The sequence below is a fragment of the Lissotriton vulgaris genome, chromosome 9 (assembly GCF_964263255.1).
Source record: "Lissotriton vulgaris chromosome 9, aLisVul1.2, whole genome shotgun sequence".
Lineage (NCBI taxonomy): Eukaryota > Metazoa > Chordata > Amphibia > Caudata > Salamandridae > Lissotriton > Lissotriton vulgaris.
This window is the reverse complement of record NC_141697.1, coordinates 75,786,197-75,809,922: the sequence shown is the minus strand read 5'-3', so window position 1 is coordinate 75,809,922 and position 23,726 is coordinate 75,786,197. Positions and strand designations below refer to the sequence as shown.

General features: G+C 46.2%; 1 protein-coding gene across 1 annotated transcript in view; it reads right to left on the bottom strand.

Annotated features, from left to right (window-relative positions):
* The window catches only part of RGS6 (regulator of G protein signaling 6), a 1,185,454-nt gene that overhangs the window by 155,837 nt on the left and 1,005,891 nt on the right, over positions 1-23,726 (bottom strand). The gene's annotated exons all lie outside the window — the stretch shown is intronic.

Here is a 23,726-nt window from a genome sequence, read left to right as displayed (position 1 = left end):
ACCACCCCGAAAATACCATCGACTCGCTGGTTGCCGACACCCCACACTGACCGCCTTGGTGATATCCCGCCCAACACTCTCCACACGCCCAACGCCTACCCCCGCCGACCCGTTGCCTCTCCACAACGCAAGACCCACGCCCACAGCCACGATTCAATAGCACCCACGAGCCCCCAATGCATCAATGCACCCTCGACCCGACACACGCACCACACTTTCAAATTTGATGACCATAACCCCCCTTTTCCTTATTCCCCTGGTTTTTTTCCTTCATTGTTTATCTTGTTATGCCATCTCCTTTGTTGCGCCAGCACGGCTGGGACGTTTGTAATGAACCACTGACATGATGTATGAAGCAGTGAACTGCTATATTGTGTGATGTGCCCCGCGAACATGGCAGACATCTGTGAGATGTGGAAATGAATATGATGTATCATTCAAGTTTTCTTTTCTCCTATGCATTCAATAAAGGATATTTAAAAAAAAAAAGAAGACTGCACAGAAGAAGAGCCTCAGAAGCTGCTAAAAGGAACGACCGCTTTGCTGCGTGCTTTGCTGGGCTGACCTGCAGTGGCTGCTTCTGTCTTGGGCAGTGAAAGGCCTGGACTGGACTTTCTGTAACCAAATTGGTGAGACACTCCAAGGGCTTGCGGTAGAGCTTGCCCCCTGTTCACGAAGTTTCAGGAACAGCAAAGACTTCAGGTTCTTCGACCCCCAGCACTGGGGACTGTATGTTTTGTGCTGCAACCCGGAGAACGCCACTCGACGACGTCTACGACGACCCTGCCGAACCCGTGTCCTGAAGGCCCCGCAGCGGGCACCGCGACCCTGGTCTCACCAACGACGCCTGCTGATGCCATCTCTGAGCTACTTCTCGCACCATGACCGGTGGGCACTGCACTCCGCACCGCCTTGCTTCACGCAAAGCTTTGGCACCGCAGAGGGCATGCCACACCGTGACCCTGGTCTCACCAACGATGCCTGCTGATGCAATCCCGAGCCACGCTTGCATCGTGACCTTTGGGCTCGCACTCTGCACTGCCTCGTTACATGACGATGCCTTGGACTGCCTGACGCCGCCACTTCCCGCTAAAATCGACACCGTTGCTTGCACCGTGGTTCGGTGGCATGGCTCATAAGTTACACGATGAACCACCCTCATCCCACACCGCAGCCTTGGCCCACTGATGCCAGGGTCATCGACTCTAGTTCATCATCCGACAACAGTGCTTCAGCAACGACAACGCCGCTGCTGGCACCGTAACCTGCTAGCACCGTGATGAGCACCGCCTCCATCTCGCACCGCAACCCTGGTCTCACCGACGATGCCATCTGACACCGCCATCGAGCCGCTGCTCGCACCGCGACCTGGGGACACCGCACGCCGCACAGCTGCGCTTCACACTGCGGCACCCGATGCCTGTTGGCTCCAGGCGCTCTGGATCCCATCAGAAAGGAGCTCGACCCGCAACACGAGTGACTTCAAGGGCCCCATCGCCCAGCATCTATGAAAGGTACTGTTTGCGGGTCTTCTTGACCCCGTAGTTGGCCTGCGACCCCGCAGTCAGCCAGAACTGTTTTTGGATTTGTGTGCTCACAACGCCGTGGAAGCCCGGACGGAGCTATCCACACAAGGAACTCTATTAAATCAACATATTTTTAAACTGTGAACTTTTAAGTATAGTATGGTGGATTTTCATCGTTTTTGGTCTTGTTTTAATTATATAAAAATATAGGTTATTTTTCTAAACTGGTGTGGTGTCCTTTTCTGGTGCGTACACTGTTTTACTGTTGGTTATGTGCAAATGCTTTACACACTGCCTCTCAGATAAGCCTGGCTGCTGGTGCCAAGCTACCAAGGGGGTGAGTAGGCATTATTTTAGAAGTGTAACTCCCGTATCCTGACTAGAGTGGTGGTTTTTGCATGGCTTTGGCTCACGCCCTAGCCTACCAAAAATCCAATTTCCAACAAAGCACAGCACTCTCTCTGGGGAGAGGCCTCTTGCATGTAACACACTCTGCCTCCCAGCTAAGCACAGCGCTCTCTCTGACAAGGGTCTTCCTATTACATGTGGCACACTCTACATCCTGGTTAAGCACAATGCTCTCTCTGGCAAGGGGCTTCCTATTGCATTTAACATGATCTGCCTCCCTTCTAAGCATAGGGCTTTCTCTGGCGAGGGGCTTCCTATTGCATGTAACACACTGTACCTCCTAGCTAAGCACATCGCTCTTTCCAGCGAGGAGCTTCCTATTACATGAAATACAGACTGCATCCTGGCTAAGCACAGCGCTCTCTCTGGCAAGAGGCTTCCTATTGCATGAAGCACGCTGTGCCTCCTAGCTAAGCACAGCACTCTCTAAGACGAGGAGCTTCCTATTACATGAAATACACACTACAGGGCTTATTAACAATGGCCAGCGATAATTATCGCTGGCCGTGCTTAGCGATAATTATATTATTGCAGGCTATCGCTGGAATGTATCGCCCTGGTAGCGTGTAATTAACAACATGTTACACCAGGGCGATATCGTGGTTATCGCCCTTTTGCAGGGAACATCGCTGGTTTTCCAGCGATGTTCCCTGCAAAACGGCGATAATCTTGCTGTTATGACCCACAGGGTCGTATCAGCATAATCCACCCCCTATGTTGGGGATGGCTAAATCAGGATTTTAGCAGATGTAAGATTTTGGTGAAAACGACTGTTTTCGCCAAAATCTAACGTGTGCTAAAATCACGTGGGCTGCCTCGTAAATATTGCGATGTAAACACCAGCGATATTTGCAAGGTAGTCCATCCGGGGTGCGCCCAGTAACGCCCACTTTGCATCTCATTGGAGATGCAAAGGGAGGCGTTGGGAAAAAGGGTGCTAACATGCGATTATGGTTGTTAGCACTCTCTTGTAAATAGGGTACTGGTTTTATCTCCGCTTTTTTGTCCCTTGTAAGTATGGTCCTAGATCCCGGCTAAGCACAGTGCTCTCTCTGGCGAGTGGCTTCCTATTGCATGAAACACGCTGTAACTCCCAGTTAAGCACAACACTCTCTAAGACGAGGGTCTTTCTATTCCATGTGACACACACCGTCTCTTGTCTAAGAACAACACTCTGGCGACGAGCTTCACGTTCTTTGCTACAAGGGATTTTTAGGGCGTGGAACTGAAGCATTTTTAAACATATCTGATTACCCTATGCCACGGACACGTGTGAATGTACATCCCTTGTACAGCAAAGCTCCAGTCGCCACTGCCATAGACTTTTAACGAGTTTCAAAACTGCACTTTTGCAGAAGTAAAGAAACACAGGATGCCAGGCTGACAGCTCCCGCTCAGTGAAGTAAAACCTGATAAGGTGCCTGCCAGCCTTTCCTGCCCTGCACGCCATATCTCAGAGGAGAGATTTCTTCTTTGTGCTTGCTGCAGACGGCTGGGAGTCTGGGAGAAATCGAATTGTGGAGCCCAGGAGGCAGCAGAGATAGCATTCGGCAGCCCTCAAGCATCGCTGCCGCTAATTAATCTGTCTCACCCACATCTCAGGATCCAAATGGGCGCCTTTCTCATCACAGCACAGTGTGGAGGGGGCTTTCCCTCTGATCTGCAGAGTGTCTTTCAGAGCACCATTTCCTGCAGAGGTTGTATGGGTGATTGAACACGCTGGCTCCTGGTGTGCACGCCTCCTGCACAAAAGAGTGTGTATTTTCACAGGTGCGTTCTGCACTCTCGCTGTAAGGTATGTATTAATGAATGAATCTGGTGACATCAGAGGACGTGATGTTCGGTGACCTTTGACACCAATGATATCAATGTAAGTGGCATACCAACATCTCTACAATAGGTACACCCCCTAAAACTGGCCTGCACGATTAATACATAACAGTGTCCAGGTGAAATGTGCCTGCTTTGCTTCTAGTCGGGAAGGGCTTATGTAACAAGGGTATTCCACCTTTATATTGACTTTAGTATGTTGTGCAGACGCCCAGGACACTCTGGCATGGAACCGCAAATTTTGCAGCAGAACATTTGACATTTTGCTGCATAAAAATTGAAAATTTGCAGGATTATTGTAGCACTTTATTTTACTTGTAATCATTCCTTTTGCATTCTGCCGCGATTCTGCGCCTATGCGCAGATTCCGATCGCGGGTGCGGTCATGACGCCGGGAGCCGTCATCAGCACACGAGCACTGTGTGCCATGGCGGCTCCCTGCCGTCATCAGCATGCAAGGGGTTAAACCAATAAAAACTATTATAGCGAAGACTTTCACTTTGATATAGGCATGTTCAAAGTGTTTGTTTCCTATATTGTCCTTTGTGGTAACAATCTGGAGCATAGGTTAAGCTAAGCACAGTAGCCCAGGGTTGCTAGTCATCCTGTTTTCTGTGGCATTGTGCAGACTTGAGGCTGGCAGTTCCAAGTCCCAGAGCCACCTAACCCCTTCCTCAGGCGAAGGATCGTAGTGGGTGGAAGTGCATTGCCACAGCTCGTATCAACATGTTAAATATTGCCCTAGGCAGATCAGGGGCGTGGGGTGGGTGCACAGTCTAGATCCTGAATATGAGACTATTCCCACCACGCCCCCCTGAGAGCATACCCCCCACTCCAGGCTATGCATAACATTAAATACCCTTAGCAATATGGTACAAGAATATCATTATTAAATATTGTCGGACTGAAAAATTCTGTCCTAAATTTCTTTTACAAAAATATCATCTCATTGGAGTTAATGACCGAGAAAATAAGATAAGTATGCCCATTGGTACAATATTTCTGTAAACAACTTGAGGACACTATATTTCTGTCATTTTTTATAACAGCATTGTAACACAACCATCCGTAGCATGCTGGTTGCATACCTTATATAATCATTGGAAATGAGTTGCTTACAATGAGCATTCCTTCGTGCAACCTTCCCTCATTCCCTGCCTTTCTCTATTCCCTAACCTTTCCCCAGATCTTTATTCCTGTGCACCCTTCCATTCTCTTCCATATCTGGCCCCCTTCATGCTCACTTTTCCCTGCTGCATCTCCATTTTCCCCTTCTGCTCTATCTCCCCTTTACCTTTTTCACTCATTGTAACTCTCTCTCTCTTTCCTGTCTCTGTTCCTCTCTAACCTTTCTTTTCATTTCACTACTCCCCCTCACAACCTCCGCCTCACTCCCTCTTTCCCTTCTGACTCCCAATTCCTTCCCTCCTTCCAGTGACCTTCCTACTTCTGTGCCTTACCTCACTCATTCCTATGACCATCTCTCTGCCATCCTTTCCTCCTTCGATCGCCCCACCAGCTCCTTCCCTTCCTCCTCATACCCATGGCTCCCTTCCTCCTCTTGCTCTTCTCTTCATCTCCTTCCCTTCCTCCTCATACCCATGGCTCCCTTCCTTCTCTTGCTCTTCTCTTCATCTCCTTCCCTTCTTCCTCATACCCATGGCTCCCTTCCTTCTCTTGCTCTTCTCTTCATCTCCTTCCCTTCTTCCTCATACCCATGGCTCCCTTCCTTCTCTTGCTCTTCTCTTCGTCTCCTTCCCTTCTTCCTCATACCCATGGCTCCCTTCCTCCTCTTGCTCTTCTCTTCGTCTCCTTCCCTTCCTCCCCATACCCATGGCTCCCTTCCTTCTCTTGCTCTTCTCTTCGTCTCCTTCCCTTCCTCCCCATACCCATGGCTCCCTTCCTTCTCTTGCTCTTCTCTTCGTCTCCTTCCCTTCCTCCTCAAACCCATGGCTCCCTTCCTTCTCTTGCTCTTCTCTTCGTCTCCTTCCCTTCCTCCCCATACCCATGGCTCCCTTCCTTCTCTTGCTCTTCTCTTCGTCTCCTTCCCTTCCTCCTCAAACCCATGGCTCCCTTCCTCCTCTTGCTCTTCTCTTCGTCTCCTTCCCTTCCTCCCCATACCCATGGCTCCCTTCCTTCTCTTGCTCTTCTCTTCGTCTCCTTCCCTTCCTCCCCATACCCATGGCTCCCTTCCTTCTCTTGCTCTTCTCTTCGTCTCCTTCCCTTCCTCCTCAAACCCATGGCTCCCTTCCTCCTCTTGCTCTTCTCTTCGTCTCCTTCCCTTCCTCCCCATACCCATGGCTCCCTTCCTTCTCTTGCTCTTCTCTTCGTCTCCTTCCCTTCCTCCCCATACCCATGGCTCCCTTCCTTCTCTTGCTCTTCTCTTCGTCTCCTTCCCTTCCTCCTCATACCCATGGCTCCCTTCCTTCTCTTGCTCTTCTCTTCGTCTCCTTCCCTTCCTCCCCATACCCATGGCTCCCTTCCTTCTCTTGCTCTTCTCTTCGTCTCCTTCCCTTCCTCCCCATACCCATGGCTCCCTTCCTTCTCTTGCTCTTCTCTTCGTCTCCTTCCCTTCCTCCTCAAACCCATGGCTCCCTTCCTTCTCTTGCTCTTCTCTTCGTCTCCTTCCCTTCCTCCCCATACCCATGGCTCCCTTCCTTCTCTTGCTCTTCTCTTCTTCTCCTTCCCTTCCTCCTCATACCCATGGCTCCCTTCCTTCTCTTGCTCTTCTCTTCTTCTCCTTCCCTTCCTCCTCATACCCATGGCTCCCTTCCTTCTCTTGCTCTTCTCTTCGTCTCCTTCCCTTCCTCCCCATACCCATGGCTCCCTTCCTTCTCTTGCTCTTCTCTTCTTCTCCTTCCCTTCCTCCTCATACCCATGGCTCCCTTCCTTCTCTTGCTCTTCTCTTCGTCTCCTTCCCTTCCTCCCCGTACCCATGGCTCCCTTCCTTCTCTTGCTCTTCTCTTCTTCTCCTTCCCTTCCTCCTCGTACCCATGGCTCCCTTCCTTCTCCTGCTCTTCTCTCCATCTCCTTCCCTTCCTCCTCAAACCCATGGCTCCCTTCCTTCTCTTGCTCTTCTCTTCTTCTCCTTCCCTTCCTCCTCATACCCATGGCTCCCTTCCTTCTCTTGCTCTTCTCTTCTTCTCCTTCCCTTCCTCCTCATACCCATGGCTCCCTTCCTTCTCTTGCTCTTCTCTTCATCTCCTTCCCTTCTTCCTCATACCCATGGCTCCCTTCCTTCTCTTGCTCTTCTCTTCGTCTCCTTCCCTTCCTCCTCAAACCCATGGCTCCCTTCCTTCTCTTGCTCTTCTCTTCGTCTCCTTCCCTTCCTCCCCATACCCATGGCTCCCTTCCTCCTCTTGCTCTTCTCTTCTTCTCCTTCCCTTCCTCCTCATACCCATGGCTCCCTTCCTTCTCTTGCTCTTCTCTTCTTCTCCTTCCCTTCCTCCTCATACCCATGGCTCCCTTCCTTCTCTTGCTCTTCTCTTCATCTCCTTCCCTTCTTCCTCATACCCATGGCTCCCTTCCTTCTCTTGCTCTTCTCTTCTTCTCCTTCCCTTCCTCCTCGTACCCATGGCTCCCTTCCTTCTCCTGCTCTTCTCTCCATCTCCTTCCCTTCCTCCTCAAACCCATGGCTCCCTTCCTTCTCTTGCTCTTCTCTTCTTCTCCTTCCCTTCCTCCTCATACCCATGGCTCCCTTCCTTCTCTTGCTCTTCTCTTCTTCTCCTTCCCTTCCTCCTCATACCCATGGCTCCCTTCCTTCTCTTGCTCTTCTCTTCGTCTCCTTCCCTTCTTCCTCATACCCATGGCTCCCTTCCTTCTCTTGCTCTTCTCTTCGTCTCCTTCCCTTCCTCCTCAAACCCATGGCTCCCTTCCTCCTCTTGCTCTTCTCTTCTTCTCCTTCCCTTCCTCCCCATACCCATGGCTCCCTTCCTCCTCTTGCTCTTCTCTTCTTCTCCTTCCCTTCCTCCTCATACCCATGGCTCCCTTCCTTCTCTTGCTCTTCTCTTCTTCTCCTTCCCTTCCTCCCCATACCCATGGCTCCCTTCCTTCTCTTGCTCTTCTCTTCTTCTCCTTCCCTTCTTCCTCATACCCATGGCTCCCTTCCTTCTCTTGCTCTTCTCTTCTTCTCCTTCCCTTCCTCCTCGTACCCATGGCTCCCTTCCTTCTCTTGCTCTTCTCTTCTTCTCCTTCCCTTCTTCCTCATACCCATGGCTCCCTTCCTTCTCTTGCTCTTCTCTTCATCTCCTTCCCTTCTTCCTCATACCCATGGCTCCCTTCCTTCTCTTGCTCTTCTCTTCGTCTCCTTCCCTTCCTCCTCAAACCCATGGCTCCCTTCCTCCTCTTGCTCTTCTCTTCGTCTCCTTCCCTTCCTCCCCATACCCATGGCTCCCTTCCTCCTCTTGCTCTTCTCTTCTTCTCCTTCCCTTCCTCCTCATACCCATGGCTCCCTTCCTTCTCTTGCTCTTCTCTTCTTCTCCTTCCCTTCCTCCTCATACCCATGGCTCCCTTCCTTCTCTTGCTCTTCTCTTCTTCTCCTTCCCTTCCTCCTCATACCCATGGCTCCCTTCCTTCTCTTGCTCTTCTCTTCTTCTCCTTCCCTTCCTCCTCGTACCCATGGCTCCCTTCCTTCTCCTGCTCTTCTCTCCATCTCCTTCCCTTCCTCCTCAAACCCATGGCTCCCTTCCTTCTCTTGCTCTTCTCTTCTTCTCCTTCCCTTCCTCCTCATACCCATGGCTCCCTTCCTTCTCTTGCTCTTCTCTTCTTCTCCTTCCCTTCCTCCTCATACCCATGGCTCCCTTCCTTCTCTTGCTCTTCTCTTCATCTCCTTCCCTTCTTCCTCATACCCATGGCTCCCTTCCTTCTCTTGCTCTTCTCTTCGTCTCCTTCCCTTCCTCCTCAAACCCATGGCTCCCTTCCTCCTCTTGCTCTTCTCTTCTTCTCCTTCCCTTCCTCCCCATACCCATGGCTCCCTTCCTTCTCTTGCTCTTCTCTTCTTCTCCTTCCCTTCCTCCCCATACCCATGGCTCCCTTCCTTCTCTTGCTCTTCTCTTCTTCTCCTTCCCTTCCTCCTCATACCCATGGCTCCCTTCCTTCTCTTGCTCTTCTCTTCGTCTCCTTCCCTTCCTCCCCATACCCATGGCTCCCTTCCTTCTCTTGCTCTTCTCTTCATCTCCTTCCCTTCTTCCTCATACCCATGGCTCCCTTCCTTCTCTTGCTCTTCTCTTCGTCTCCTTCCCTTCCTCCTCAAACCCATGGCTCCCTTCCTTCTCCTGCTCTTCTCTCCATCTCCTTCCCTTCCTCCCCATACCCATGGCTCCCTTCCTCCTCTTGCTCTTCTCTTCTTCTCCTTCCATGCCGCTGTTCTTCGCATTGTTCGTAGCAGCCGTAGCCCTGCTGTGCTGCTGTGGTTTTGTTTGTCTGAATCTTTACTACTTGTTTTCCTGCAACCTCAAGATAATATGAATGAATCTCTGCTCCACTGTCCACTGCTCTCCTGCGTGATGAGGACCCCACATCACATCAATAGGTCATCACACCCCTTGCACTGCCTACTGCTGCAGCACCAAGACACCCTCGGGGATTTGTTGCGCTTTACAAATAATTTAACATAACATCTATATGGTTCGATTCTCCGGGGTCTCGGCAGAGACCCGAGAGGCCTCTGCCTCTCGGCAGAATGCAATATGGGGCCGCAGTTGAAGACACTGAACAACTGCAGAGCTGGCCGGGCATTGCGTCAGCAAAGAAGTGAACTATGTCTCAGAAGAGAAAGAATCCTTCCTAAATAGGGTGTTCAAATGTCACTGTGACTTAACGACCCTGTGAAAGATGGGCCATCGGGTCAGAGATTTCCGCCGATGAAGCCCATGGAGGTGGGAAACATCCTTTACATCGCAGTGAGTACACCGCGATGCAGTTCTAACGCCGTTGTTACAACGCAAGACGTTACATGGGCTTGCGCTGGATGGCGCTATGACCTAAGGAATAGTAATATTTACTATTCCAACACCTTCCCTACTACACGTAGACTGGTGTTGGAATAGCAAACCTTACTACTCCTAAGTTAAGCGCCCTCCAACGCAAGTCGTTGGAACGACTTGCGTTGTAAAACCTGCGTTGTTACATACCGCGATCAACATGATCGCGTAGTAACATCATACATTCCATGGAGGCTCAATAAGTGTAAATAGAGGAGTGAAGTGTTAGACATGCGCTTCCGGGAATTCCCACAGATGAAAGTATCGTTTTTTTGCTGCAACCTTTTTTTGCGGCCAAAATGGTAAATATTGCGTTCAGTGTGCTCCTTAGCTGATTTTGTGATTACATCGGGAAATGCTGGAGGGTCTGATTAAGTTACCATTTGTGGAAGGCCAAGCTATCAACTCACCTAAATGCACCTACTTTCTCTAGATCTTTGCACTCGATAGTTACACACAATATTTCAGCAGCACAATGTTTCTGTCCATACTTGGATGGACATCCACTGTAAGGCAGAGCAGAATCTATCCGTGTCAGAAGGTGCTGTGGACATGCGCCCCCTGTGGCGGGAGGATTTTGTGCAGCTATGTAAGCTGCCAGCCGATCTACTCACCGCACAGCTCATCTACCGGTCAAGAGGACACCATCCTTCACCAGCATAAGATTCAGACTGGTTTGAGTCAGGGTTCAAGCCTCACTATGTATGTGTAAGACTAGCATCCGCACGAGTCCAGTAACAAATCAGTTTTATTGTGGGCAGCATCAGCGCTTAATTTGAGCCAGTGGTTTCCGGTGCTTGGCTGAATTCATTTCCAGTGCTCGGCACCGGCAGTTGATTGGCAACACTGCACTAATGACAATCTGCCACATGGTGGCACTGCTCATTTAAATTTAGAGATGAGCATAACAATGGTTGTTTATTAATAGAATATACCTAAAAAAGTACTAATACCTGCCCCCTCAGCCATGCCTTTAGCTTTGAGGATAATGTGCACAGTCACACTTGCAAGTGAGAGAGACGGTTAGTAGTTGTTTTGGTAACACCATTTGCAGTGATGACATGGGCAATGGGTTTTGCAAGCTGCAGTGGCCTCCTGGTCAGGGCCTGGCATTTATTTTTTTGCAAATTAAGCCCTGTGTGTGCTACACATATTTCAGGTGTAAATAATAGTGTAGGTTGGTAGAATTAGGCCATCGAGAGATTGTGGTGTGGTGTGGTGCTCGATAATTCTCACTCCGGTGCCTACTCGACTCACGGGTTCACACTCTGCGACTCTGGGCAATAGCTTGCTTAATCTCCACAACGGCCCCTCGCGGCGGGATGCCTGGCTTTCACCTTGTGGATACCCTGCCGGGGTATCTCACAGGGGAATACCAGGACGGGTTCCCTAAGCAAGCGCATAGATGCCTGCGATGTGGGCGATTTGCGCTATATAAATACATGTACAAATACAAAATACAAAATACAATAAACACGTTGTTATTATCACTTGATCCCTAGATGGCAATACTTGGTTGTAATACATATTACACACTTGGTATTTGAAAGTGGTAAATTGACAACTCTGTGGTTATCTGCAATATGAGCCACAAAGAAGAGAAAAGAATTGTCTACGTACTCCACGTAAGTAGGTGGGGTTTCACAGTAGATATTTTAAACTGATGTTTTTACATGATTACACTGGTTTGCGAGTTTTGGTGTTTAATTATTCAAAGTAATTGCCATGCTTGGAGACCAATGACTAGTGAAAAGGAAATCAGACTAGGAATCTAATGTTTATGATTCATTTTAGCTGAAATTTGTAAAGAATGACACAATTCACACAATTTGGTAAAATAAATCACTTATGCTACATAAAGGGTGTTTGTGTAACACCAATAGTAGCTAAAGGTTTCATTTCATGGTTGTCAGGGTTTCAGCACTGAAAGTTCCTGGTAATTAGATTACACCACCTGTAAATGACTTCGTGTCTCTAAGTTGGCACCAATACGTTTTTAATTTTGAATTTGAGTATATAGCGCTTGTACCGTGCGATCCGTGCCATCGAGCGGCCATCTTTCCCACGGGGAGAGCTACCATGTCTTACAACACTTTCACCATCCACACTGGAGACCCATCTCTTGGGTGTTAAGCAGCGGAGTGGTGTTCCCAAGATCTTCGCTTAACACATCTAAGGACCTGCCATCACTTTGTATTTATGGTCGTGAGTGTTCTGATGACGTCAAAGCATGGCTCTGTAGATAGTGATTGAGTCAGTTTGGGTAAATATGGACAGGAACTAAATTGGCTAGTCTTTTGTATTTCCCTCTGTTCAGGTTCCCCCCTTTTTTGGATTAATTTAATTACATTTTATGTTTGGGTCCTTCTCGTTGTGTGGGGGGTTGTGAGTATAATACAGGATGCACCGCCTTGACAATGATAACACCTCGACAAATGCATTCGCCCCATTTGTGCATTAGCTGGTACTGGAGGATGCTCTAAGAAGAGGTAATTTCAAGGCCAGTTTATTCCTAATGTATCAACTTAAATTATCTGAGGCATTATATCAACACGTAGTGTGGCATCTGGAAGATTTTAGGGGAAATGGTCAAACGTATTTTGGGGCCCTCTTTTTGGAAAAGCTTTGAATTTATGATTAGGCCTGGTTGGAGTTTGCAGATTTCCGCTATGCGGAACTCTGCCTCTCTCTGTGGAGTTCTGTAAGTGGCAGAGCGAGCTTGGTCGCGCTGTTCATGTTGATTTTTAGCATTGGGTGTTTGGCCCACGTTGCAAAATCAGCACGAACTGCACCATGCGGAGCCCAACAGGGTAACTGCTTGTTTCTGCCGTTCGAGTAGATTTTCTACTCGAGCGGCAGGTTCTGCAACGTGAACAGATGGTTTCTCAATACGAGCGATCGCTACCATTCGCTGCCACCCGCATTGTTAAATCTTGCTGGGACATGGTCTAGCTTTGGATTTTCCTTGCTTGCGCTTGCCAACTTAACGTTAACTTAACTGAAGGCGGAGTGCGAAAAACTCAGCGAACTGCGCCCATCGCCCAGGCCATTTTATGATCTAATTTCAGCTCTTTCATGCTCTCTTTGGCCAGGTCACGGATACAAGCTCACTCCTCCAAATTCTAAATATGTTTACGTCTAATATTCAGGGATAGTGACGTGTGTTTTCAATATTGAAACACAGCAGCAGCTCATTAATATTACTTTAAATAATCTCTGTGACACCCTCCCGTTTATCTTATATCAATTCCTGTTTTAATCTAAAAAAAAGCTTTTTTTATTGAAGTTGCATGAAAAATACAGCAACATTTCTCTGTAAAATGTCTGTAATAGACTCTCACACATCACCCACATTAAAAACAAATTAAAGGAAAACTGTATTTAAAACAATCTGTTTAAGAATTATTCAAGGTCATCAGGGCAAGGCTGTCTGCAGAACAGAAGCGACTCCATCAGGGCCCCCCTAAAAGGCTGGTGCCCTGGGCGAAAGCCCACTTTGCCCATGCCTTAAAACGTCTCTGAACACATACAAAAAAATAAGCATAAATCGTTGGGTAATTTTCAGGTCTCAAAATTATTGTTATGTTTGTTTATTGCAGGGTAACTTTTATTTTATGTGCTATGAATGTGTTTTTTTTTTAATCATCCAAGCCTTTGCAGAATTAAAGATGCACAGATCTGCCTGCAGATGTCTTAATGAGCTCAAGTGACCTTAAGGAGTCATTAGGCGTCATTAACTTGTTTGATGATCTGCAGACCCATTAAGGAAAATAATGGATGGTGCAGGAGGAGGGCTGCTCTGTGCAAAGGAGGTACTCCATCACTCTTCCTTCTTTACCTTAACTTCGCACAATCAAGCATTGTAATTGCATCCATAAGTTTCATTCAAAGTCTCACAATCCGATCTCATTATAATAAACAAATGAGACATACATACAGGGAGAGCATGCAGCTTCCTTGATAATTTCTTACACATGCAGGGCCAGATTTTCTAACCTTTCACGCAACGCGGTGCAGCAAGGAAACTTTGGGGCAGATGTATCAAGATTCCGATTTGAGAATTCTAAATAGCGATTTTTTGTGAATCGCTATTTAGAATTCGCAAAATGGAATGTATGTACAAAATCACTATTTTTTAGCGAATTCTTATTATTCTTTATTTGCGAATTCGCATTTTGCGAATTCGCAAATAAGGAATAATTTCCAATGCATTCCTATGGGCCAGGAGGCCCATAGGAATGATAGTGCAATAATTCTCAAATTGCGAATTCGCAATTTGCTAATCGCAATTTGAGATTTATGTCAAGGGTGCAGGGGTGTCTCAAAGACACCCTGCTGCACCCCTGAAATTTACATGTGTGTGCATGTGGCACACATACATGCCCTATGGGCATGTATGTGTGTCACATGCCACCCTCACAAATGCCAAATAGGGCATTTTTAAAAGAAATCGCAAATTACCACCAACTACAAGTTGGTGGTAATGTGCGATTTCTTAACACAAATTCGCAATTTCTAAAAGTTACATACATATCATTTAAGGAATCGCAAAAATTGCGATTCCTTAAATGCTATGGCAAAATAAGGAATCGCAGTTTTTTGAGATTCCTTAAATTGCGATTTTTTGTTACATTCCAAATAATGCTAAAAGGCCGTTTGCGAGTCGCAAAGGCCGAAATTTTGCGAATTTCGGCCTTTGCGAGTCGCAAAAGCCGTGATACATCTGGCCCTTTCTTCGCTGCGTTGCGTGTAAGGTAGAGAGCAGAAATGCACCATATCTGCTAAAATACGTGCACTTCTGCAATCTCATAGCGCTGGCGCACTTTATGCAGCCCAGCGCTAATGCAGACACATGGTGCAAGGTGCCGGCGTTACAAGGAGAATCGTTTCTGTGCAGGAAAGGAGACCTTCCTGCACAAGAACAATCTTTTGAGGCATTTTCTCTTTCTCTGTGAGCTGCAGATTGCAGCACAAATAAAAAGAGGAAATAACAAGGAAAAAAAAAGATTTTTCTCCTTGTTACGCCATCCTGTGGGAGGCGTAGCAAATTCACGCACTCCCAGGTTTACAAACCTCTGCAAATCTGCGATTGCGTGAAATCCATGGGTGGATGCATTGGAACACCCATGTACCACCCATGGGAAGCCTCCCAGAATAAAATGTAATGTAATTCAGCACAAGCCACTGCATGCGTTACATTTTTTTTACAAAGCCAAACAAGGCGGCGCAAATCGCCCCTTGAGTGGCTTTTTAAATGTCTACTAGCATTTGGGTCATGAATGTGCCACAAATTTGGTGCAACCATGATGCAAAATGTTACTAATCCGGCCCCAAGTATTCATGTTCCTTTTATTCTAAGTATGGGCGAAATTAGCGAATTCGCGCTCTGCGAATTCACGCAAAAGCGAATTCGCGGTCCGTAAAATTCACAAATTTGTGCGAACTTGCAATTTTTTTTATTTGGCCGTGTTCGCGGGTTTTTTTTTCAGCGCGGCTACCGGGAACTTACCTATGCAGTCGTTTTTGGGCGCGGCCATCTTGTTCGCGGGAGGAAAACAACTCGGCAAACTCAGAATCAAGGTAAGTCAACGCAGCGCGCGCGAGATTGTATTTTTAAAGCGCAAACAAGCAAAATTTGTGAACTTGCGAATTGCGGATTGTTTGGAAATTTCGCGCGATTCACGGATCGCGAAATTGCCAAAAATCCACAAATTTCGCCAGCGGAACGAATTTTCAGCCCATGCTTATTTTATTCCCATTCGACCTCTCAGGTGGAGGTAGTCAAGGCACTAGCTGGCCGGCCATTTTGTAAATTAGGAAAGCTACAGATTGGGTGGAGGTGGAAAGATGAAGGAAGCAAGGAAGCATTTGTCAAGGTGAGAAGAAAAGACCATAACTATAACTACATAACTATGTGCATACGTATATCCAGCGCCACTGGAATTATGCGGCCGGGAAGGGCCTACTTATCCTTGAGGGTTGAGTAAATTATGCAGCAAGAAAAGGCAAATTATGTGGCCCATTTATGATAGGATTACTTCATCATTTTGTCATTTTAACACTGTTTGGGCACCGGTCGCACTTCATTAGTACCAGTGTAACACCCAAATATAGCAATATGCAACAGAAAGGTGACCAGTCAACCTTTGCAAAGGGCCTGCCACTGCGTGGCAACGTGTGTTGCTGAATTTCTTTGTAACTTTTGAACCATTTGAGCTAGGAGCAATTTTTGTGTTAAAATCTGCAGATTATGCAGCAGATGATTGATTATGTGGCAACTGTGGCAAATCTATAACGCAGTAGCCACACAATCGCATTATTCCAGTGACCCTGTGTATATTGCCAATGAGCCAGTTTGCAGAGTTTAGTATAGAAAAACTAGACTTTTGATATTTTATTGTCGATATTTTGTTCTCCATATTGTGTGCCATCGATTTTCCAGTGATGATATGCAGGGTGCACGCAATTTGGTCCTATATTAGCCATCTAGCAGGGCATGGTGCATCGTGCCAGCACAATCACCCCTCTTGGCATTGCAGGGCATATAGTATTTTCAGAGTTCGGCCTTAGCTGCTCAACCTGCTCTCTGAGGATTTACATCCTTAGGAGCTTGGGAGTGCTGGGTCTGTAAAACAGCCATTTTCTAGGCCCAGATAAATGTCTGCCTGGGGTGCACTCCTCAATCACTGCTAAAGAAAGAGGAAAGATTATTAGCATTTAAAATCTTGTCTCAAGGTCAATACGAAAAACCTGGCATAAAATACACTGACCCGGAAGCAGTGTTTACGGCCTTGTCCTTCGGTTATTCACCCCCACGCTAGCAGTGAAGACAAGGTGTGCCCCGCCCACGTGGAGCTCCGACATTTCAGCACCGACACGTGTTTCGTCACACAAGGTCGTGAATGTCTCCTCTGGCAGCAGCCCCATTGTTTGTCGCCATTCAAGGCTCCTTCTGTGGCAAAAACACACAAGGGAACTTTGGCTACTCATACTGCCCACCACACTGACCCCTATCACTGGCAGCCCTCACACCACAGACACACGCTTGCTGCTGAGGTTTACTGTTTTTTAAGGGGTAAAATATGGTGATTATTTATTACCGAAGGTCATATAAGAATATTGTCCAGATTATACCTTGACTGACCTAATGCTCGCTTCCGCATCCTGACAGGTCATTCCTCTAACATTACTGAGTTGCTGCCACCCTAGGGGGGGGCACCAACTGATACCCACTTTCTAATCCAAGGCCATCTCTCCTCCATGCAAAGGTCTGCCCACCACACTGTTTCTCTTATTCGCCACTTGGGTCCTGTCACTGAGCCAACATGATGTTCCTCTATGCCCCGCTCAGGGCCGGACTGGCCATAGCGGGCACAGGGCAATCCCCCGGTGCGCCACATGGGTGGGGGCCGGTTTTGGGCCCCTGGAGGCCTTTTTTGTTACAGGGCTGTTTTTGCAGCATAGCAAACCGGGCACACTTTGCCAGGGTCGGTTTTGGTTCCCAGTCAGGCCCTGGCCCCGCTGCTAGGCTATGGCCACTGTTGGGACAGTTGAGGTTATTGGGTGTGTGAGGAGCACTCCGCTGTATTCAAATTATATTGTATTAATCAACTGGTGCTGTGATTAATAAGGATAGTCACTCCTTTGGGTTAAATTGTCAGTTATGATGGCTGTATTTGCCCATCTAATCACGCACTGTTCACTTGGTGCTCCGCACCTTATCCACACTTATTTGTGCTTATTCAATCTAATCAACACTTTTTACTGTTGCTGCAAATTATTTTAATTCCACATTTGATTTTCACCTTTTCTCATGATATATTCAGTATTCAAACAATATTCATTTACAACAATTTCATTTCAAAACAAACATTATTTTTTCTCAAAACAAACATTATTTTTCAGATACTCATTTCAACGTTACATCCTAATGTGATCATAAATCTTTTGTTGAGCCCAATGCATTTCGGCACCTTACTGGTGCCTTCATCAGGGGCCAATATGATTAAAACAACCTCTCAACAATGATGTAACCACGTCAATATCACAGTACCCGCTATTTTTCTTTCTCTGATTTCCGAAATTATACCACTCGTTCTCTTGTCTTGAATCTCATCTGTATCCACGACCGTTGCTCATTGAAAGAGAAAACCGCTGTCCAGAGTCAGGCGTTACCGATCTACGGGACAGGGCAGGGCTGTAAGTGGGATTTAAAAAACTCAGAGGTACGGGGGTCTCTCAAAGGGGCGTGGCCAATGTATTTAAGGTCATGGCTTAAAAATATGTAAGCTAAAAATGTGTGCGTAGCATATTAGTGAGCCCCCCGACTGGTATTTTGCTGCTTCTGTCATTGCATGACTTCCAGGTATATAATACAGTAAGTAACATTACACCTACAACAAGTCAGGTCTGTTGGCTTTGTCAATGGTTGTTAGTTGCATAAGATAAATAATCAACAACTATGGCTTTGTTGTATATAATATTGAAAATGCTTCAGTTTGGACATGATGAGACTCTTTTTTTTTTAAACATTTCTTTTTATTAAACATTTAAAAATCGACAATGCAAAGGCATTTGAGAGGGATCAAGACGAATCTGCGTGCACAGTCCTGGACATGACAATTGGTAATAGGTCTAGCATAAGGAGACAACACATTTAGGGTATGAGAGAATCTTCGATTGAGGGAATGACAGGGGGCTACATATACTCCCTCGGTAAACATTCCATTTATTCCAAGCTGCTGACTATTTTTGGGGGCAGCCCCGTGCTGTGTGTACAGTTTTCTCCCTAAACATGCACCAGTCCATGTCTGTTTTCCATTTCACTATTTTGGGCGGTGACGCCGGCCCCCACAACTGTGCAATATTTCGTTTTGCTACCTCAGGATGAGACTGTTAAAGAACTATAACAAGTCTCGTTGAAGTTACATTAAATGCAATGAAGAGTGGTACTTCTGCAGAGTTAAGAGGTTTTGTTCACCCCGAGGGTGAGAGCAAAAATGTAGAGCCCGATAGGGACCTGTCTCAGCAACTGCTCTCTCGAACAGCTGATAGTGAGCACCGGAAGGACCCGGCCCACTTAAAGCCCTGGGGATAGGGGTTCTGTGTTCGAAGTCCCTTCTTATTTTGAACCATCCCACTCAGCCAGGGGTGGAACACAGACCTCCGCAGCCACTGCTGCTCCTGTGGCATAGGGATGTTCTCATCCCTTCCGGGGGCCCCATTCAGACGAAGACCAGTGAATATTTGTGAGATATGGGATACTTGGGGACCCTCACCACATTCCGCAGGGGGACCTCATCATGTTGCGTTCTGCCACTTCACTCCGCTGTTGGCTCGAGTTCACTGAGGACCAGGATGCTTTAGAGTTGTCGATGCCTGCTTCTTTGACCTCCTTAGTATAAACGCTGCTCTACTTATAGCCTGACAGGCTGCTCTACCATCTTCCATCTCCCGAGTTACCTCATCTTGAGGTGTCACCAAGGGAGTTAGTAGAAGTGTGTGGTTTCACTTTCATAAAACAGGATGGCGAAGAATTGGTTATCCAAACTAGGGAAATGTGGTGCAATTTTACCCAATCTTTTGTGAGGGATTGGATCCTATTTTGATCAGTTGAGGAAGTAAGCATGGAGTAAAGTCTCCTCGTATTGAAGACAGGACTCAGAGGATTAATCAGTAAGTTTATTTAATGGAGGAGCTGTGTAAAGAAGCTACATCTCCAAACCTAGACCAACCAATGCTTGACTGGAATCTGGGGGCATATTACCAAGGGCCATTATTGCCGCTTTAGCAGGACTTTTTCCCGCTAAAGCTGTAATAATTTTATCGCCCTATTACCTAGCTGTCGCTAATACCAGTTAGCGACAGCTAGTAGGAGATAGCGGGCATCTAGGGGCCCACTTTACATTTCAGCGATATTTATTGCTAATCACATGCAAAGTGGGCGTGCCAAGATGTTAGCGACTGTAAACAGTCGCTAATATCGCTATCTCCAAATATCAACAAAGCCTTACTTTTAGAAATATTCACGCTAAGCGCGAATATCTCCAAAAGTTAACGCCTGGCCAGAGCAATTCTTAGCCATGTTATCCAATGGAAGGTGGATAAGATGGCTAAGAGCATTGCCGCGATAATGCATGAATATCGCTGATTTTTCAGCGATATTCATGCATTTCGCAGGATTTTTACCGCTTTTGAGATAAACCTTGATAATATCAAGGTATCTCAGCGGTAAAAATCGTCGGAGTGCGGTGATATAATTTTAGCCGCTAACCATGCATAGCGAAAATTATCGCTATTGCTTGCTAATATGCCCCTTGGACCACATCGGTGTTCCAGATTCCAACAAGAACGACAGAACACCACACATCCCCCATCATAAACAACAATTTACAAAAGTATTAATAGGAAATTCAACAAGAACAAAAGCACCTACTTTCACCAATACATGTACAAACATTTGCTGGTTCAAAAGACACCTGGAATTTTACTAACCCATGTGGTAGTCATTGCACCATGTCGGTCTCTGTCTCAACATTCTGTCTTTGCACAGTTTTTGTGTCATGCTGTGACACTTGCTGCCAATATTTATTTTCATGCTTAAACTTGGAATCAGGGTAGACATTGTCCAGCCATAACCACTGAGGTACTTTCACAACCTTGGACAAACTCCAGACATTACCATCAGTTAATTCGACCACCTGTTTGCCAACTCTGACCACTTTCATGGAGTCGAAAACTTTGACTCACCAAACTTTACCAATCTCCCTTTCCTCACACGCACCCAATCATTGACTTTTAAAAGAGATAATGAAAACCTAGGCTCACTATGACAATCACCAGCTTTGCATTTGTCATCCTCTTTACACACTAAATCTCTCATCCATTTCTGACTCAGACTACACATGGTCTTTTTCCCCCTCATTTTTCCAAAAGGAGACAAATCACCATCATTCCTGGGAATGTTTCTGTATGACCAAAGTAATTTCCTTAATGGCTTGATAACAATTCTTTCCATTACAAATCAGCAACTGTAAACCATCTTTTAACACTCTTATCCATCTTTCCACAATACCATTGCTCTGGGGGTAATAGACAGTAGAGCACTTATGTACAATACCATGACACTCCAAAAATTATTTCATCTCAACACAAGTCACCTGCACACCGTTGTCACTAAGTAGCGATTCAGGAACACCTTACCTTTCAAAAACGCCATTTAAAAATGGAATAACTACCTTAGAAGTGATCTGAGAATCCAGCTTAACCCCAGGCCACTGGGACAATTGGTCAACAAGAACAAAGAATACAAAGGATTATGACCAAAACACACGGGACCAGCAATATCAAGCAACACACCTTCCCAGACACGAGATGCCCTCGAAACAGGACGATGATCATATGTAACAGTTCTTTGTGATTTGTCACTAACACAACATTTGATACAATCTCTGACTCTGCGTTCAATACATCTATCCATAGCAGGCCACCAGAATTCACTACTGATTCTCCGCTTCACATTGGACATGCCAGGGTGACCTTCATGAGCCATGTCCAAAACAAATTTCTTCAGATCATCAGGCACCAAAAGTTGCTGACCTCTCATTAAAGCATCACTTGAAAGAAATGACCATTTCACACATCCATTGTGCTCTGCACGCTTGGGTTCGGATCCAATCCTCGTCGCCAATGTAAAGTCTCCTCTTATTGAAGACAGAGCTGTGTAAAGAAGCTACATCTCCAAGCCTGGGCCAACTGTCCTTGAATGGAATATGGACCACAACCGTGTTTCAGATTTCAACAAGAATGACAGAACACCATACACGGTTCCAGGCAATGGGAAAGCGCAGGTCATGAAATGTCATGTAGAATCATCTGCCGCGTTGAATGAAGATTCTGGGTCTTCCTCTCCCGGCTGGAGTCACCACTCCATAGATCACAGGTTTTGAGCGAAGAGCTAGAAGAACAGCTAGCTTCAGTCCTGGTGCCTCTTTTCTCACTTGCACTACATTGTCCATTCTAATTATAAGTTGCCGCTCTGTGTATCAATCGTTTGCAATCACAATTGCAGCTGCAAAACACTGATCAGTTACCAGCTCATCAAAGGAGAGGGTAACTGCTACGCAGAGGGAAAGTTGCCCCCTTTAAGCACCTTTGTCTTTGCGAATGCTGTAGGCAGCTTATAGGTAAGGGCAGGGGTCTGGTGGATGTTTTTCCAAATGGAAACTTATTTTCATATAAAGCAGTACCAGCCCCTTAACCCGTTCCGTGCATGCGTCTGCCCATGGCAGTGGCTAGCACTACCTCCGTAGTGCTGCGCAGATCCGTTGGCCGACGCGGCCTGCCTGCGCACAGGAACGTCTGCACCATGGCGGCTTCTACGCCGCGCTAAAGGGGTTAAAGAAACATGCTGTGTTTTGAAATAAAAAGTTACCATTTTGAGAATGCAAACAAAGGAATGGTGTTCTGCTGTTCAATGTGAACAGTGACCTGCCTAATTAATATTCAACCGGAAGCTGGTTCATTCAATGACCGAAGACACTGGAAGCCAAAGAAGAATATCGGAAGGGACTTCCCAAGATCAAATCTCGCTCCCGCCCACCCAAACGGCTCAAATCATAAGGCCTTCAAATTTTAACAGCGTCTTTGCACTAAAGCGCCATCATCCTAAAACCAAATTAATCAAGGACAAAGATCACACATTGTCCAACCACACTGCACCATCCCGGACACCAGAATTTTGGAAATAGGACTAATAGGACAAAGATAGGATTGACCCCACGGCAGAGATCGGCTGAGCTCAAATCAAGCTCTTTTGAGTTCTAGGTCCTGAGGAGAACCCTAGTAAATCCCTTTTGGGGTTCAAAACGCATTGACCACAATATGACTATACAAAAATATTCCATCAGGTTAACCCTCTTTTACATTTTGAAAATAATTTTTTGTAAAAGACTGATGCAATTGCCTGGGTATCCTGACTAGTACTCTGTCTGGCCAATGCCCATACCAAGGTTGTTTAAAAAAAACAATGTTCCAAATAATTTGCAACCAATTTGGGCCTTTTCTTTTTTTGTTTAACTTTTGTATTTTTCACGTCTTTGAATTTTGAACTTGAGCTTGTTCATTTTGGAATTGTATAATTTGTTGTCTACGTCATGTCTTGTGTCGTCCAATAAGTGTGATTAACAATATATGTAATGTATGTGTTCTACTATGTGCGGTCTATGGAGAAAATTTGTTGTTTAATGCGCTTTTGTGTTGACCATTGAGATTTTCAAAAAATCGACTTTGCAATTTTTATTGAAATGAAAGAATAAAAAAAGAAATGTTTTTCGGTCACAATGAGTGTCACGTGTGATCTCATGGAATGAATTTTGACTAATCATCAGTTCTGGCATGCGTGTTGTTGTGAGCTTTACATTATTGGCCTAGCCTTACTGATTAAGCGCCAACACCCTCTATAGTTGATCATAATTAATATTCATGAGGCAGGTTATTATGTGTCCTTCTACAACTGATGATTGTGTTAAGTAACCTATTAGTATATAGGTCACATTATAAAATTAAAGACTATTTGCAAAAAGTTGGTGTGCAATTTGACACCAGTTTTTGCGAATAGTCTTTTAGCACATCTGACCCTTTCTACCACAATATTGAAATATTTTGTCTCTTAATATTGTGTCATGCCTCCTTCATGAATACCAGCCTGAGTGAAAAAAGCAAGTATCAATTGAAGGAGATGTTGGCAGAAATTCCGACTTATTTAAGGAGAATTCCGTAAGCAGCCGCCAACAACCATTGCATCAGTTGCTGAAGGATGCGATTTTCTGATAAATTTACGATTGTGGACCAGATTTTTGTAGACATCCCTTCAGAGAGCGGCGGCTCCTTATCAGGGGCCTGAGGTCCCAGCCCCACTGTCTCCTGTGGGGCCCCTGCACATTTTTCAATTTAGCATTGTTTATGAAAACACCAGTTTATT